Below are 18199 nucleotides of genomic sequence, written 5' to 3'. Positions count from 1 at the left end.
AGCAAAGATGGAAGATGGATGAAGAGGTCAATGCTACCAGGACACTTCAAGCCCTTCAGAATAGTATCAAAAGACCATGGAGAGTAAGTTGGGAAAGAGAGGTGCAGCAGTCCAACAGGCTGGAGGAGCAAAGGTGAACAGCCCTAGTTGCCCAAAGTCCAGTCTTCCATGCCTGTCTGACCATGGCACCAGGACAGCACCCTGCCCTGTAAGAGGGGGAAAATGGCAGGTCTGGGGGCAGCCGAATGAGCAAAGGAAGCCAAGGTGCTCATCGACTCACCAGGAGAGCCTGGCCACTTCCTTCCCAGCGCTCGTCTCAGCACCCTTATCCCACTACAAGCCCTGTGGATTCTAACAACTAGTCTCTTGCCCTTTTTTAAGGCCAATATCTGCCAATTATTCATGCCCCTAAAACCCTGAGTTGAGGATAAGGCAGTATTCCCTGGGTTCTTCATTGTGAGGGGCAGTAAACAAAATGCTGGCTGTGCTGGGCAAAGAAACAGGAGAATTGATTTTAAACAGCTTTTAAAGGGAAATAGCTAGATCATAGATCAGCAGTTACACATAGCTTCAATATCCACTTAAACACCAGGGCATAATAAAGGCTGACAACACTGATGGGTTCTTATCCGCTGCTCCTGGTCCTTTAAGGCTGTAATCCTCATGCTTTCTGAAATTGCTGTGGCCTGTCTTCATCTGACTCATGGATTCCCACCTCCTCTTTAAAAGAAAGAACAAAATCCTGTTGTTATATAACATGTTCTTTATTTTTAATTAAGGTGGATTTAAATTAACTGTTATGAGAATTTCCCAACACCCTATATGATAATTAATGAGGCACATCCTGATTTCCTACACAAACTCAGAGTAAACAAATCACAAGTTCAAGGATTCACCCCTCATAGAGACCAAGATGATAGAGAAGTGACAATATGTTTCAACACATATCCCATTTCCTACAAGTGGAAATTTGACAGACCAGCATACTACAAAATATCAGTATACTTCAAAATTATTTATTCACACACACCAATAATATTGCCAAATTCAATAAATATTATTTATAGGGCTATAAATCTTTATATTAATATTAGAACAAGACAAAGCCATTGCTTAGTTCTCCCCTTGTACTGAACCAATTAAAGCTTTGGTTAATAGAATAGAAAGCAAGGAAACCATTTCTAAGAGAGAATAACTCTAAACTGAAAGTTAGATTTTAAAATGAAGAATGTTAGAAATATTTTAAAATTCTAGAATATCACAATAAGCCAAGAAATCAAGTGATTGGAATTAAGAGCCCTGAGTTTACTATTGATTCATGGTAGAACTGTACAGACTCAGTTTCCTAACCTGTAAAACAGAGGTATGTAGAAAGAAGAGAGTGTGAGAGGAAGAAAAGACAAAATGGTTAACTAGATATCTAAGGCCTTTTCCTGCTTAAAAACAATGGATTTTATGATATACACAGAACAGATCCTTTCTAGAAAGAGATAAGTTCCCTATTTCAATTAGAAGATAAAAGTTAAAAAAAACCAAAGAAAATATAGAGGATAATAAATCTGCTTCAATCATCTCAGCACAAGAGTAAACTTCTATTTTTACGAAAATGTCAGTTTATGAAATAAAAATGACTGAGTAGTACAAAATATTTTTGAAAGATGTCTATATGTATCTTCCAAGGAATTTTTTTTGCTCAGTTTTATATATCCCAATATACAGGACAAACAAGGATAATCTGGCACGTACTATTATTTCCCATTATCTCTAGTTATTTTTAAAGAGGAACATGCTTATTAATAGCATGCTTAGGACAACAGATCAGCACAGTGGAGTAGAAATACCACAAGGTGACTCTTGGACCTGAGAAAGCCTAAGAAATGCCCTGCTTCCAACTAAAGGATGAAATGGACAAGGGTATCACTGAGTTTCAAAAGAAAGTGAAAAGTGGAAAATACAAAATAAATACAGAGGTAAAGACAGAAAGAAATACAGACAGAAAGACAGAATGTTTGAAGTGACAGACAGAAAAAATAAAGAGTCTTGCAATATAAAACCTACTAAGACAATAGATGCAAATAGAGGAAAACAGACCAACAACAGGTACGTCATTTTGACCAATGTCCTGAACCTGGTGCGGGCATTCTATCCTGCAGGAACGAAGCGCTGTGGGAGGACTGCTCCAGATGGCAGCACCACACTGGAATTATCCTCTCTCTGGTCTTCAGGATTGGTGGTGGGTTATCTCACATTGCCCTACCCCGAGGACTGAGAATAAGAAATCACTCGTCCTTAGCCCACTCTGAACCTGGTTGAGTACCCTAGGCCTGAAATCTAAAAACAATCTCAATAAAAAAGAAACTAGATCTAACCTATCTTTCACTCATCTCTCCCCAAGTCTTCAGAATCACATCAACCAAAAACTCATGCACTGACTCATCATTTTACAGAAGGACTGGGTGAGAAAAGAAACAGAGGCATTTACCTTAGCAGGAACCCTCACCCAAGAGCAATGCCCCATCTACCAAGTCAGTCAACTGTTATCACGGGGCTGTGCCCTCTGGGCTGCAGTGCCCTCTACTGGTGGGGAGGACTACAGGGGAAAGGAAGCACACATGGACAGAATCCTTCAATTAACTCGAAACCCTTCACATGTCAGTTATTAAATATAACCCTCTCAGCCACCCTAGAAGGCTGGTGTTACTAGGCGCATCCCACTGATGGAGAAACTGAGGATCAGAAGGGTTGAGTCTAGCATAAATGGAAAAATACAGATTTCTAAGTGCTGAGAGGTTCAAAGTGATTTGGAAATGCTTCCTGAAAATTCAAGGCACATCCCTGTATAGTTAAATGCCTTTGGGGCTCTACTCCAGCCATGGACCTTTTCTCTTGCCCCAGTCACACTAATTGGTACACTAACTGCTGCTTCCCACCAAACACACATGCTGTCTTTCTCAAGAAACTCCTCCTACTCAAATACATTAAACAAAAGCTAACCAAGTCCTACTATAAGGTATACTGTGAGGATTCAAACTTGAATTAGAGAAAGATCCTGCTGTCAAACAGCCTATGGTCTACTTGAGGAGACATGACATGGAATGGCACCACCGTCATCCAATCCTGCCAGCTAGAGCCCGAGGAGCTGTGTCTGGTGCCTCCACTGTTGTCACCTTGTACTTCCAAACCATCACCACATCCAGTCATATCATCTCTTTCTATTTCTCTATACCTCCACCGCCCTGGTCAGGCTATCAACATTTTGTCCTACACTGCCACAAAAACTTCTAAACTATCCCATCCATATCTTCTCTTGGACCCCTATAATTCATCCAACCATTCCCTTTACTGCAACCAAAGTGAATCTTGTACATCTGATCATTTCAAATTCATGTTAGGAACCCTCATGACTCCAGGGAAAAGACTGTCTCATATCCATTATCCTCCACCCCCATCCACAGGGGCCTTTTACTGTCCCTCACTCCTACCAATGTTCCTTCCACCACAGGGCCTTTGCACATTCTGCCACCTCTGTAATGTCATCTCCTCCCTCTTTAACTCCTATTCATCCTTCAGATCTCATCTCATCATCACTCCCTTAGGAAAGCTGCCCCAATTTCCCTGACTAGGCCACATCCCCTCAAACATGTACCCCCATGGAGCACTTATAACTGTTGTCATATAACAATTTATGCAATTATTTTTGTATACAGCCACTTTTTAAAAATTCTATAAAAGTGGAAACCTTGTCTGGTTTTGTTCACCATGGAAATTGGTTACACACAATATGTACTCCTGCTGAATGAATGAAAAGACAGAGATAAGTTCAATACAAAACAAAAATGAAAAAGGTGCCTGAGAAAGATGCAGATATATAGAGAGCCCTGCAGGATTTTAAAGAGGAATTTCCTGGGGTCTCTTCACCTCAACATAGCAATGTAACACTATGTCCCTGGGAGGAAGGGGGGGGGGAACTATATCTTTATCTGTCCTTTCTCCTCTCCCAAGCTGGGACAAGAAATAGAGACAAAGGAAGAAGTGGGGCTCTGCATAGGAGCTTGGCCCTGCAAGTTTGCTTTTGACAAAGACAGAGGAAAGAGGTACTGGTAACATCCACAAACCCACTGAAACAGTTGCTCCACGTAAAATTGCTCCCTAACACCCTTGGATAAGTACCATAGATTTCTACGGAAGCTCTTCCAGGATATAGGTGATCACCCTTATGAAAAACTGAAAATCTTTCCCCCTTCTTTAAATGTCAATGGAGTCTCTGTCTTTCAAAAATGTGTTTCTTCTCAAAATCCTCTACAATTAATTTCCCTATCCCTCACCTAAGCTGAGCATATTTAAAATGCAGGAGTCGCTCATATCAATATAATTCCTATTAACAAGTGTCTGATCTTCTCTCTTTTGATATCCAGTTTTTTGAGAATAGCCCCAGGTTCTGGCCATACTCTCCAGTCGCTCACTGCCTCAGCACAGCATGGTGTGGTAGGAGTCATATTGATGAGCTGGGTGGCCCTGGGACCAAGGGACAACTTCTCTGAGCCTTGGTTTCTGATTGCGCAAAATGAGACTAGTAATAGCAACAATTCTCTTAAGAGAGTTGAAAGAAATCACAAAATGTCCTTGGCACCAGTGCCCAGCCCACTACATAGTACAACCATTAACTATTAATATTAGTGTAATTAATATCACATGGAGAAAGCCTCAGGTATTCCCTGAAATGAGATCCTTATTGACCAACCAAAGGCTTATAGAAAAACTTCTATGAAAACTTCTCAGGGGAAAAAAAAAACTTTATAGACAGTTGTACCTGTAAGGTAACATGGCCGTCTATGGGAGACAGTGTTTACTGCACCTCTGCCGGATACAACAGTGGAACATGACCTACATCCCAGATACACATCCAGGAACTAGTCGTTAGTTACACCCACTCAAAAAATAAGGATGTGGGAGGTCCCTTACTCCTCCTATCACAATGTATACTTTGTGTTTACTCAGTACACTGTGAAATTCAAAATACAAAGCACTATTTATAAGTTTCTTCCTTTTGGCAGGAGGTGAATCATAAGTCCAAATGTCAACCAGTCAAGTCCAAATCTGATGTGTACAACCTATACACGTGTATAGAATAATATAATTTGGTAAGAAAATGGGTTTAGGCCAGGCATGGTGGCTCACGCCTGTAATCCTAACACTTGGGAGGCCGAGGCGGGAGGATCACTCAAGGTCAGGAGTTTGAGGCCAGCCTGAGCAAGAGTGAGACCCCATCTCTACTAAAAAAAATAGAAAGAAAGTAGCTGGACACCTAAAAATACATAGAAAAAATTAGCTGGGCATGGTGGCACATGCCTGTAGTCCCAGCTACTCGGGAGGCTGAAGCAGGAGGATCGATTGAGCCCAGGAGTTTGAGGTTGCTGTGAGCTAAGCTGATGCCACAGCACTCTAGCCTGGACAACAGAGTGAGACTCTGTCTCAAAAAAAAAAAAAAGGAAATGGGTTTAGAAGGCCACATCAAGTACTCACAGCCCCTGAGGGACAACCGCTCCTTGGTAACACTGGCTCATCACACCTGCTGGGGAATCCCATAAAGAAATTAAATGTGGGATGAAAATGAATATCTTACCAGAGAATTTCATTAAAGTGTTCTCATATTCTTTTTCTCAGACGCTTCATTTGATCCAGGGAATATAGTATGAAAATGAATGAAATAAAATTCTAATCTGTATAGGAAATTTGGCTATCTACTTACACACGACCCAGTACTCTGTCATGAAAACCAAGGAGATGCAGCATTAAGGGTATCAAAGAAACCACCAAATGAAGAAACTATTCAACTGTGAAGTCTCAAGAGAAGTCCAGAGGCTTCTTTACTACTACTTTAAACCAGAAAAACAGGTTGTAGTTCTGCTTTCTATGTCCTCAGCTTTTAGACAACATTCCCAATCTCAGTGGAAGAGGCCAGTTTGGTGGGGCCCATGATCCAGGAAGCATGAGAACCAGCCTCTGGGATGGCCAAGTGTGTGTTTGTGTTTCTCAGGGATAGCTGAATGCTCCGGGCTCTGTCTGAAAGCAATCTGCCTAGGGCACCCTTTTCATTTCAGGAATAATTTCCGGAAGTCTTTACTGCACACCAAAGACTTTAACCCGCCGTGTCTCAGGGAAAACCAATGGGTGATTTTCTTTTAAGATCAGGAATGAATGAACAATAAAGAACTCAACAATACTCTGCCTTTACTGGTCAGATTTTATACAACTGTCCATCCAGAAAAAGACTATTTTTTACACAGAATATAATTTCCAACAGCGACATTATTCACCAACATGTCTTAAATTATTTCCTGGGTAGCTGTTTGCCAGTTAGGAAGCAAAAGGAGCAGAGAGAGCAAGGCCTGCGGGTCAGACTCTGAGCCCTGGCAGGACACTGAAAAGCCCTGAAGAGCTCCCGTGACAACAGGACCCCAGAAATCGTGTTTAGGAAGAATGAGTGTCCTGAAGCCTGACACAGGCCACTGAGGACTCCCGTCCCCACACAGCCCCATCCTGCAGAGACCAGAGGCCGAGTCGAGTTCCTGGGGCTCAGTAACAGGACAGACCTTCACCATCAGCATGTGTTTTTCTGGCTGTAACAGTTTGGTAATTCCTTCAACACTTGTCAGAGCAGAGGCAGAGTGGGGAAAAGGAAAAAGTGACACAGTGAAATCTGACTCCTAAATTGTGTTCTTTTTCTCTCTCTAAACCCCTGACTTTCCATCTATAAAATGAGAATACTCAGAATAGTAAATATCTCACAACTTATTGTCCAGTGTAAAAGAGATCACCAAATCAGTGCCTTCTTCTTCCCTAATATCTTCAGTCTTCCCCAAGAAGGGAAGTTGCATCCCTTTACAGACAAGTCTTATAAATAATGTTTTTTTTAAAGTCACCATGAAGCATGTTCCTTATTCACAGGACTGCGCTCTGAGAGGTCCTTTGCTATTTTCCAAAGTCACATACATGCTCAAAGGTCATTTTGAAAGTAACTAAAAATATTCAAAAAGATACAAACTGAAAGTAATTCCAAAACGTTTTCAGCAATACTTTTGTAGTCAGTTTACTAGAGTGACTTCTACAAAAGGCAAACTCATCTGCAGGTTAAATGGTTTTAAGCTTTCAAGTGGTTTCATAAATTTACAATTGCCCTGGGCCACATACCCTTAGCTTCCTTGCTAAAGGGTTGTATGCCGGTACACATCATTCCCTGTCCTCCTCCTCCTTCCCCAGAAACACTTGAGGATATAATCAGCTATCAGTGAAAGGTAACCCCCATGACTATAGATTTCAACACTTTTCACAAATGTTCCATGGAACTCTTTCTGTGTTTTTAAAAATACAACACACACACACACATACACACACACAAAACAACACAATTGAAAAATAAGCAAGAGATTTTTCACAAAAGATATCCAAATTGGGCTGGGCATGGTGGCTCACACCTGTAATCCCAGTACTTTGGGAGGTCAACGCAGGAAGATTGCTTGAGCCCAGGAGTTCAAGACCAGCCTGGGCAACATAGTGAGACCTCATCTCTGCAAAAAATTTAAAAAAAGTAGTCAGGGGTGGTAGTACACACCTATAGTCCCAGTTACTCAGGAGGTCGAGGCAGGAGGGTCACTTGAGACCCAGGAGTTCAAGGCTGCAGTGAGCTATGATGACGCCACTGCACTCCAGCTTGTGCAACAGAGCAAGACCCTATCTCTTAAAAAAAAACAAAAAATCCAAATTGCCAATACACACATGCAAATATGCTAAACTTCAAACGGCAAAAAGAGAAATGTAAATTAGAACCACAATGATAGACCCCTATACAAACATCAAAATGGCTAAAATTAAAATGACTTCTCAGACTAAGTGTTGGCAAGAATATAAGCAGCAGAACTCTTACTCACATTTGCTAGGCGTATAAAGGGCCACACTGGAGAAGTGTTCAGCTGCACCTACTAAAGCTGAACTTATTCACATCTTAGGACTCAGCAGCTGTATACACACACACACACACACACACACACACACACAATCAGAAATACAACCCTATGTTCACCAAAAGACACACATGAATGTTCACAGCAGCATTATTCACAATAGCCAAAAACTGTAAACAATTCAAACATCTACCATCAGCAATTGCGGTATGTTTATACAAAGGAATACTATCCAACAATGAAAAGGAATAAACTTCTGCTGCATACGAAATATGGATGAACCTCACAAACAAAATCAGAAGAAGTCAGACATATGAACCCATATAAAAGCAGAAAGTAGAATGGTGGTAACCAGGGGCTGAGGATAGAGGAATTGGGGAGATGTTGGTTAAAAGATACAAAGTTTCAGTTAAACAGGGAGGAATAAGTTTAGGAGATCTGTTGTACAACATGGCAATTCTAGTTAAAAACAATGTATCATATACTTAAAATTGCCAAGGGTGTAGATTTTAAGTACTCTCACCACAAATAAATACTAAGTATGTGAGGTAATGAATATGTTAATTAGATTACTAATTCCACAGTGTATACATATATCAAAACATCATGTTGTACATGATAATATGTACAATTACATTTGTCAATTAAAAATAAACAAAATTTTTTAAAAACAGAAAGCCAGCTATAAAGTAAAACAAAAGTATGAATGTATGTATGTAAAGCAATTGGGCAGAAGTGACCTATGTGTGAGAAGTCAGTACAGTGGCTGCCACAGAGGAGGAAGTGGCTAGAAGGGGCACGAGGGATGCCGGTGTTGCTCCCTTATTTGATCTCTGTGAAGATTAAACAAATGTGCTTCTTAAAAGGAAATTCACTGAACTGTACCCACATAATTTGTACTTGTTTCTATGTTTGTTATACTTCAATAAATTTTTTTTTTCAAAAAGCAAGCTCATCTAGATGTCTCTTCCTGTAAGTCAACCAGGGAGCACCACTGAAATTGTCCACTGGCATAAATATATTTAAGCAGTCAGGCCTAGCACAAAGATCAAGAAACACCACGTCATGCTCCCACCTTCAGGCCTGCTCCCAACTCTGTCACTTGTGAGCCTGTGATTCTGAGGGAGTTTAACTTTATTGGTCACAGGTCTATTAAAAACAAACAAACAAAAAAAAAACTGGGTCATTAAGTACAAGAGTCAAATGAGACATCATGGGAGTACTTTGTAACCAGGAACAGGTATCCCAACATTCATTCTTAGGACATCATCACATACCACAGCAGATGAGTTGAAGGGCAGGGAGAACTTGAGGAGACTTAGGAAGATCGTGAGGATCTTTGGGGGGTTACTTTAAGAGTTTTGGGGGTCAGTAGCATAGGTACTCTATGAAATTTCATTTCAAGTCAAATAGGAAGTTATCATACTTTTCACTCTCACAGTTGTATCACCAGAGCTGCTCTATAATAAGCTTTATATCAAGAGCCGAGAGCTTCTTAGCTCATGTGGAAATGAGGCACATTTTTTATTTTGGCGGCACCAAGTTTCCTTTACTCTCAGTTTCTCTCTCATTCTGTCTTCAGCTGCTTTCTGACTGTCTCCATGCAATGTGGAGTTTCTTGGTGCATATCTCTCTGGACATCTTATGTCTCTCTTGGTCCCAGGTTAGGAATTAGGCCTTATCCAGGCAAGAAGGTGCTTGGAATATCAGCCTTGGCCCCACACAGATTTGGCTTCTCTATGGCCTTGGTCCAAGGACTAGTCTCCTTCAGTTCCTGGAAGCCTGTTAGAAACACTGACTCTCAGGCCCCACCCAAGACCTAGTGATTCAGAATCTCAAACCCGTCAGAATACCCAGATGATCACATGTATAAAAGGTATGAGAGGCACTGACCTAGGTCATATGGCCTGTAACCTGACAAACTCAAAGGCCTAGGACTAGAGGTCCCAGCCTTGCCCAGGTAATGGAGTTCATCCTAAACAGCCCCTGTGTGAGTGGCCTCACCCCAAGCCTGGGCCCATAGGAATGAGCCACGGTTCTATACCTCTTACTTTATTTTCCAAACTCTAGTCATTTTCCTGGAACTTGGGAGTAGGCAGAAAGCAGGGAGGGGACATGGGAGGTGGACAGAAGTGAAGATGGAAAGGAGTACCTGGTCTTATTTCCCTGCAACTCTCAGGAAAAGGGCAGGAAGCTGATATTCGAGAGCTGAAGCAGGAAGAAAAAGGGAGTCTACTCATGCTGCTGCACACCACTGTGGGACCTTGGAGAAGCTACTTTGCCTTTCTCTACCTCAGTCTTTTCAACCGTAAAACAGGGACAAGTGACAGGACCTACTTCTCAGAGCTTGTCGTGAGGATGAAAGGAATCAATATTTGTAAAGTGCTTAGAACTGTGTACTATGTTGGCACACAACAACCTCTAGGTAAATATTAAATAAAAATTTATTATTTTTATGTCATGGAGTTGGTTTCTTTTTGACAAAAAAAAAATTAAGACTAGATAGTGAAGGGGAATCCCATTCGAAAAGCAGATGTCCAGCTCAACATATTTTTATTGATTCTTTACCATATGCCAGACATGTTAATTTGTGTTCACAGTCTAGTGGGGTTTGAGAGAAAAGGCTATTCCTAAAAAAGGTATCTGAGTTCAGGATTCCCTGTTCCATTTAAAAATCAACTAGTAGATAGGTCAGTGGGTATGTGGTTGGCAATGTCAGAAAAGGATGTGGAAGTCTCATTTCCCAGTAGGTAAAATTGGGAGAAATGTCCACTTTATTAGCTTTGAGCTCTTTATACAGGTATCAACTTCCTATCTCCAAGGTAGAGTTTTAATTATTGCTATAGTTGTATATGGATTTTATTTTAAAAGGACTTATTTCAGGAACACCCAGCTTTATACTCCTAGCTTCTTCTCAGCCACAGGACAACTTCCTTATTGCTATTTAATGACAGGGTAAATTAATTCTTCAAGAATAATATTCACTTCTCAACCACTAGGTACTGCTGGGCTTTTAGCTTAGGCTATACAAGGTAACACATTCCTAGGCAGTCCAAAAACAAAGAATAGCTCACTTATATATACCCTATCTGACCAAGCTTAGTTACCAGACAATGGTTTATGGAAGGTGACTGGATTGTAGCACACATATTCACCTGCCAAAGGAATCAGATAATTCTCACTTTCAAACAACACCTCCACCTCCACCTTCTGGAAGGACAGTAAGTCCCAGTAAAGCCTAGCGTATTAGGCTTCAACTCAAATATTTTATCTTTGATGATCTGATGTTGGTGCAACATCCCTGGCATTGTAACAAAGTGAACAATCTCATTTTCTTCGAAGTCATCAGGCGTTAAAGACTCAAACCTGTCAATCCATGAAAGAGTCAAACAAGAAGGTAGAGCAGGGTCTTACAGGGTAGGAGAGCAATGAAAGTCAAAATACAAAGACTGGAAACTAGTTTGATTTATTGCACTTGTGGCTTTGTTAGTTTAAGTCTTAAAAACTATTTGTATATATTGTTTCCCAGAAGAAAGTTAAAAGGATCTGTCAACTTAATTGAAATGTAAACACAATCTCTTATTTCCTCCTACTGAAAATGATAAAGGAGACAGAAACAGAACAAAAGTTAACAATCACCAGCTCTCCTTCATAACCTATGAGGACACAATGCCCCGAGCCAGCACTGTGGAGTAATGGTGTATACTTTACAGAAGTGCCCACCATGCCCGCAAGCCCACCCCACCAGGAAGGCAGGCCAGCGGGGTGAGAATTCATCCCATATAGTGACAGAGGAAGCTGTGAGTCATGACAGCAAGCGGCACAGGCTCCAGGTGGGAGAATTGCAGCCAATGTCAGGTTTTAGTTTCCAATTCTTCCTCACCAATTGCTCCCCATTAACCTAATTCAATTTAACTTTCCCAGAGTTAATAATAGATTCATGGGAGGTAAACTAATGAAAGGCCCAGATTTTCTGAAGTCAACAATGAAGCAAATATTTTCAACCTCATCCCTGGAAACTTTAACTCATGCTGCTAATGAAGCTCAAAGGTTTGCATTTTCACTCCCTTTATTTCCTCTGGCTTTCCTATGAGATAAGTGCCAATAAGTGGGGATGGAAAGCAGATAGGCAAGGATGGGCAGATCCCACCACCCCAAGGAACTACAGCACCACCAGAGAAGCTCAGGGATGACTTTATGGTCAAAAAGAAACCAACTCCATGACAGCAGAGTAAAGACCAAACATGTTGACTAAAAATGATCCAGACTCAGCTGAGACTAGCACAGAGACTTTACCAAAGCTACGGTAATTTGAAAACTTATAAGCAAATTAATTTTTCCCTGAGAACTAGGATTCATACCCTCTCTCCCACACCCTGTCCCCATACTGACCCCACCCACACAAATCAAAAACCTCTTGGCCTTGGCTTTCCTCCATATGTTTTGTTCCTTAATCCTCACCACGGAATTCTCGGCCCCTATGGGGAGAAGGCAAATAACATGTAACACTCCGCGCACATCATGGTAGGCACCTTTCTAGTTCAGTCTTACCCTGATCTTACAGATTAGAAACTGTGGCTCAGATGTTAGTGACTTGTCCGAGGTCCCACCGCACAGCAACAGTGAAGCATATTTCACACTCAGCTCGGACCCATTCCAAAGCCATCTTCTCCACTCAAAATGTGATCCACATTGGGGGAGCATATCAGAACTGCAGAATATCAGAATCCATCCCAGGCCCAGTGACTCAGAATCGCATTCTGACAAAATCGGCAACTGCTTCCCGAACACACATTTGAGAAGCGCAGCTACACCGCACTGCTAAAGAGAGAAGCGTGTCTCCATCCAGGGCTCAAATGCCTCAGCCCCAGTGGGTTAAACCTCATTTAGTATCATGACTCTTGGACCTAAATATGTTGATGTTCATGTAATGCCAAGTACCCCACGAACCCTGTTTGGAAACAGTCAGATTTTTTTAAAAAAAGGCAGGGAACAGTCTTGATGGAGTTCCCCAAACAAATTAGAAGATGACAGTAAAATGTCTACCACAGTCAAATCTTAGGGGAGAAGCTAAACACAAGCTGCATAGTCAGCATGCCCTCTGGTGGATCACACAAGGGAGCCTAATTATGGAATTCATCTCCAGAGGAAAATCCAGAAACACACTCAAATTTAAAGATGATAAGGCATTTGCCATGAAAACTACCCCCACTGACTCAGGAGCAACTTGGAACAAAACCCTTTTAACTCAGAGAAAGGACTTTTGGATGAGATAGTAACAGGAGAATCCTAGAAGACACAAAGATAAACAATGAGAAATGAATAATCCAGATATTTTTTCCCAGTAGCAGAAAATTTAGCCTGAAACTGATACCTCACCCCTGAATTTTTCTCATTACTTTTTTTCACTCTTCTTTGGCCCCAGCTACCTTCTTCTTTTGTTTTTTTTAATTGAGATACAATTCATACACCATAAAATTCACCCTTTTAAAATGTACAATTCAGTAGTTTTTAGTATATTCACAAAGTTGTACAACCATCACCACATTTAATTCCTGAACATTTTCATCTCCCCAAAAAGACACCCCATACCCATCCACAGGCACTCCCCATTTCTCCTTCTCCCCAGCCCCTAGAAACCACTAATCTAATTCCGACACTGTGGATCTTCCTATTCTTGACATTTCATAATGGAATCATACACTATGTGGCCTTTTGTGGCTGGCTTCTTTCACAAGGCATGTTTTCAAGGTCTATCAATATTGTAACATGAATCAAAACTTCATTCCTTTTTAAGGCTGAATGGTTTCCCATTGTATGGATATACCACATTTTTATCCATTCTTCAGTTGATGAACATTTGGGCTATTTCCACTTTTGGGCTATTAAAAATAAGGCTGCTATGAATATTCATATACAAGTGTATGCATGAACATGCTTTCAGTTCTCTTGGGTGTATACCCAGGAGTGGAACTGGCCATTAGGAAGCCAATATTTAACATTTTGAGGACCTGCCAAACTGTTTTCCAAAGTGGCTGCTCCATTTGACATTCCTGTCAGCAATCTAATGTGCCAGGGTTCCAATTTGTCCATGTCCTCCACTTGTTATTACATGTCTTTTTGGTCCTAGCCATCCTGGTGGTGTGAAGTGGCATCTCACTGCAGTTTTGATTTGCATTTCCCTAATGACTAACGGCCCGGGAATACTTCCATTCTTGAGTTCTGTCCCATGCACGCCCCCTTGCTTTCATCCTGAGTGCTGTGCCTCCACTCCTGCTTATCCTCACCTGCTCTCCTGTCATCACTAGAACTCCTCTGCCACTTCAGCGCATTTACAGAACAAAGGAAGAACTGAATAGGTTATTTGACCACCACCACAGATTCACTAAGTCTCACACTGTGCCAGGCACAATCCTTTATCTTGTATGTGCTGAAAATTATTTATATGGGGCACAAATACAAGTCTTCACACTCCTGCTTCGTTATCCCCCAACCTAAAATGCCCCTTCTCTCTAGAAAAGTGCTACCCACTATTTCCATTAGCACAATCAAGCTCCTTCTTGGAGACTTTCTTTGCCACCACAGCTTAAAATATTCCTCTACTCTGAAATAAAAAACAAGTAATCACCCATAGAGTACATTCGTCAATTAATATCTATATTTAATATATAACCCTAAATATTAGAGATTATACTAGGTGAAACCACCCCACCCATAGATGGTGTTAAACAACATATTGGAATAGTTGGAATGTACTAATTTAGTGATGGAGTCCTGAAGGATACTTACATAACATTAAAAACGTTCAGCGTTCTGGGAAACGTTGACTTAAATAAATATAACCAAGTTGTTGTTGATACTGTTAACTATAGTACTTCTCAGAGTCTTTGATATAATGACGCCCATATTGAGAATCCCTATAAGAGGAAAAAATAATAGGCAGTGTTTCCCAAATTGGTATGTCCTTGCTAAGAGCACCCCTATTAATAACCACACCAACAACATTCTTCCAACATATTCTGGGAACTGCTGAGCTAATTCAATTGCTGCTCAATTCTATTGGCTGGACAGCATGGAATAGAAACCATATTTTCTAGTGGGGTAAGGAACTAAATTTGCTTTGTTTTAGGATGCCACCAATTGGTAGACACTCTATTAACATGCCAGGTTACAGAAAAAGAAGAGAAACCATACATTAAATGTGTTCATAGTTTTTAAGACCCCTCTGGATTCTGAAACTGGAAAAAATATATCTTAGAACTGAGCTAGTGCAGTTCAACCAGAGTTTTAAAAGCACCCTCTAGGAACATTGAGAATAGTGTTCCAGGAATGGGCCTTGACTCTCTGTGACCCAGTAACAACAGTCCTGTTGACCAAAGAGAAATAAAGGATCACAATGACTACCTCACAACAGATTGATTAAAAGGAGCAAAGACATCATGTACTGAGAAAAGTGAACAACAGTGATAAGAGGTTTCCCTCACACTGGAAAAAAATCCCAACAGCAAAAAGTAGGGGTAACACCCAAAATATAAACATCAAGTTATGGGAAGGAATTTTAAAATAGAAATGTTCCCTACTTATATTAAGTGGGAGAAACCATTTAAATCAGCTAATGAATCTTAAGAATTACAACCTGAAGGCTATTCCTTCACCGAGTGCTGATTACTGTCAGGAAGACAGGTTTGGGCCTTGCAGTTTTATCTAGCAGAACACTAAGTGGTACACTTGAGTTTTTGAATAGGTTTCTGATTTACTGATAGGTTTCTCTAGTGTTAATCATTTTAAAACTAAAACAAAGCACAAATGGACAGCTTAGATAAAGCATGACGGTCAGCTGGGATCCCCTTTGGCACAACACAAAAACTAGTCAAAGTGCTGACTGACCTCCTTGAAAACCTAGTCCATTTGGGTGCTACGTTACGTAAACTTTATTTCTTCCTTAGGATGTTATCGCAAAAACCCTCCTGACTCAAGCAGACTCCCAAAGCCTCTCTGATGCAAAGCAGTTAAAATTCAAGGCCACAATCTAGGTCATCATAAGTCATGGCAAGCTCTCAGCACGGAACCACGGCTTGGGAGACAAGAAGAAGAGCTGAAGATTGGGTTGAGTCAAAACAGTGCTTGATTATAAACTAAATTACACAGGACACCACACTGATACTGCACAGCTGCCTTGCAAGCTGGCATTCCACCCTCTTGGAAAGTGAGAGAGGGTCTCAGCCACTGCTAATGCCACCTTCCTCCAAAAGGTCTTTCCCGGGTCTAACTACCATGGGATATCTGCAATGGGGTGCACTTCACGCCACCCACCACCCACCCAGGCCTGGGTAAGCTGTCCATTGAGGGAAGACACCACTGCAAATTCTTTTCAAACTTGCTCCTAAATGATTTAATCTGTCCTCCAACTACAAGATTCAAGTGGTCAGAATTGTATGTAACCTTCTTTCCTCAAATGTCTGAGGTCCCCAAAGGAAAGAAATAAGGTAGTTATTGGATTTATCAATATAAGGGTTGCCAATCTCAGGATACCCAAGAGTGATCCAGAAACCAGAGACTAAGTATTTTACAGTATGAAAAGAAGGGGGTAATCCTATCTTTTTGTAAAATTCATTCATTTGAAGAGTAATCAGAATTATTAACATTAAAACTGGACAATGGTAAGTAGCACAGGTATTGGAATATAAAATGCTTAAGGGAACTAACTTCCCAAAGTGCCCTAAAGAATATCTGTCTTTATATATGAGGTAGTAAAATAATGGCATTTCAGAACAAAGCTCATCTCTCTTACTCTCACTCATAAGTGACTCCACAGGCAGGGTCTATAGCAACATTAGCATTATCTGGAACAAGTTAGAAATGCAAATTCTTAGACCTCCACCGTAGACCTAGAGAATCAGACTCTGGCAGTGTAGCCCAACAATCTGTGGTTTAACAAGCCCTCCAGGTCTTTCTGATGCCCATGTGTGAGAACCACTGCCCTAGGATTAGGGAAGATGCAGCAGCACCTGGAGTGGCTCAGGAGCCTGCTTAAAGCCTTATTAATGGAGCGACAAACTCACCTGTTCTTGCCTCCAACTGGGATTGGCTTTTAATCTCATTGACGGACTTCACAGATGCTGTGTTGAGTCCTTACTTCAAGGTCACTATTAGAGGTCAAGTCTAGAGCTGCGTTGAGTCCTTACTTCAAGGTCACTATTAGAGGTCAAGTCTAGAGTTCCCAGGGTCTGCTGATGACTTCATCAACCTTGGATCTCAAACTAAGGCCTTGCTGATGTGCCAATTCTGGGGGCCAGGACCATGAATGTTGATAAATCAACCCCGGTCATCTCGTAATCTATATCATGCTGCCTCCCTCAGATAAATATGAGGACTGGAGCTCTGACACTTAAAATCAAAAGACAGATGGATTTAAAGATACAGTGGGAAAAAAGGTAAATAGCTACTTCCAAAGACTCAAGCAACTAAACTACTTGATGAGGAGTGGGTAGAGAGAAGAAGACTTAGATGTCTTCTTATAATTTTGGATTAATTAATTCTAAATACCTGAGTAAAGAGCACAGAGATAATACCTAAGAAATGAATGGTGCTTTAAAGTTTCTTAGCACTTTTCATTTCCATTATTTCATCCAAGTCTCACAACAAACCTGCAATGGAGGAAGATAAGGCCACCATTATTCCCATTTGACAGAAGAGAAAGCTGAAGTTCAGAGTGGCTAATATTTTGACCATCAGCACTGTCATCAGCTGTAAAGCTGAAACTTGACCTCAAGTCTGTCTGACTCTAGAACTGTGTAGGTATCCACACCATGTGATTCCCACATCTGGAAATCTGCCCCAAAGCAGACTACTCCCAAGGAAAAAGCAAAGAGAAAAACATGCAGCAGAAATGGTGACCCCTAAATCCCAACACTTAAGTAGTGTAAGAGTGTCCCTTTAAGAACTTAACACACAAACTCAACAGCCAAGGTGTTCAGCCAAAAAAAGAAAAAAAGAGAGGCATATTTCTAGCCTGCATAATCATTTCTGGACCGATTCCCACTAGCAGCCTCCGAGGCGAACAGCGGCTCACTGCCTCGGCTGAAGCTTCTCCACCCCCAGGGTTATGACAGCACAGCTCTGACTAGTGTGCAGGCAAAACCCCAAAACTCAAAACAAGAAGTGAAAAAAGTGGAGCCAGGGGAAACCGTCGTCATCCTCCACACCCTTGCAATCTGCACAACTCCAGTTCCAGGGTC

At 41.1% G+C, this 18199-nt stretch overlaps 1 protein-coding gene across 1 annotated transcript in view; it reads right to left on the bottom strand.

Moving 5' to 3' along the window:
• The window catches only part of LOC123630197, a 154958-nt gene that overhangs the window by 131332 nt on the left and 5427 nt on the right, over positions 1–18199 (bottom strand). The window lies entirely within an intron of this gene.

The sequence above is a fragment of the Lemur catta genome, chromosome 1, assembly GCF_020740605.2.
Source record: "Lemur catta isolate mLemCat1 chromosome 1, mLemCat1.pri, whole genome shotgun sequence".
Lineage (NCBI taxonomy): Eukaryota > Metazoa > Chordata > Mammalia > Primates > Lemuridae > Lemur > Lemur catta.
Note: the sequence above shows the minus strand (reverse complement) of the source record. Positions and strands in the feature narration are given on the sequence as shown.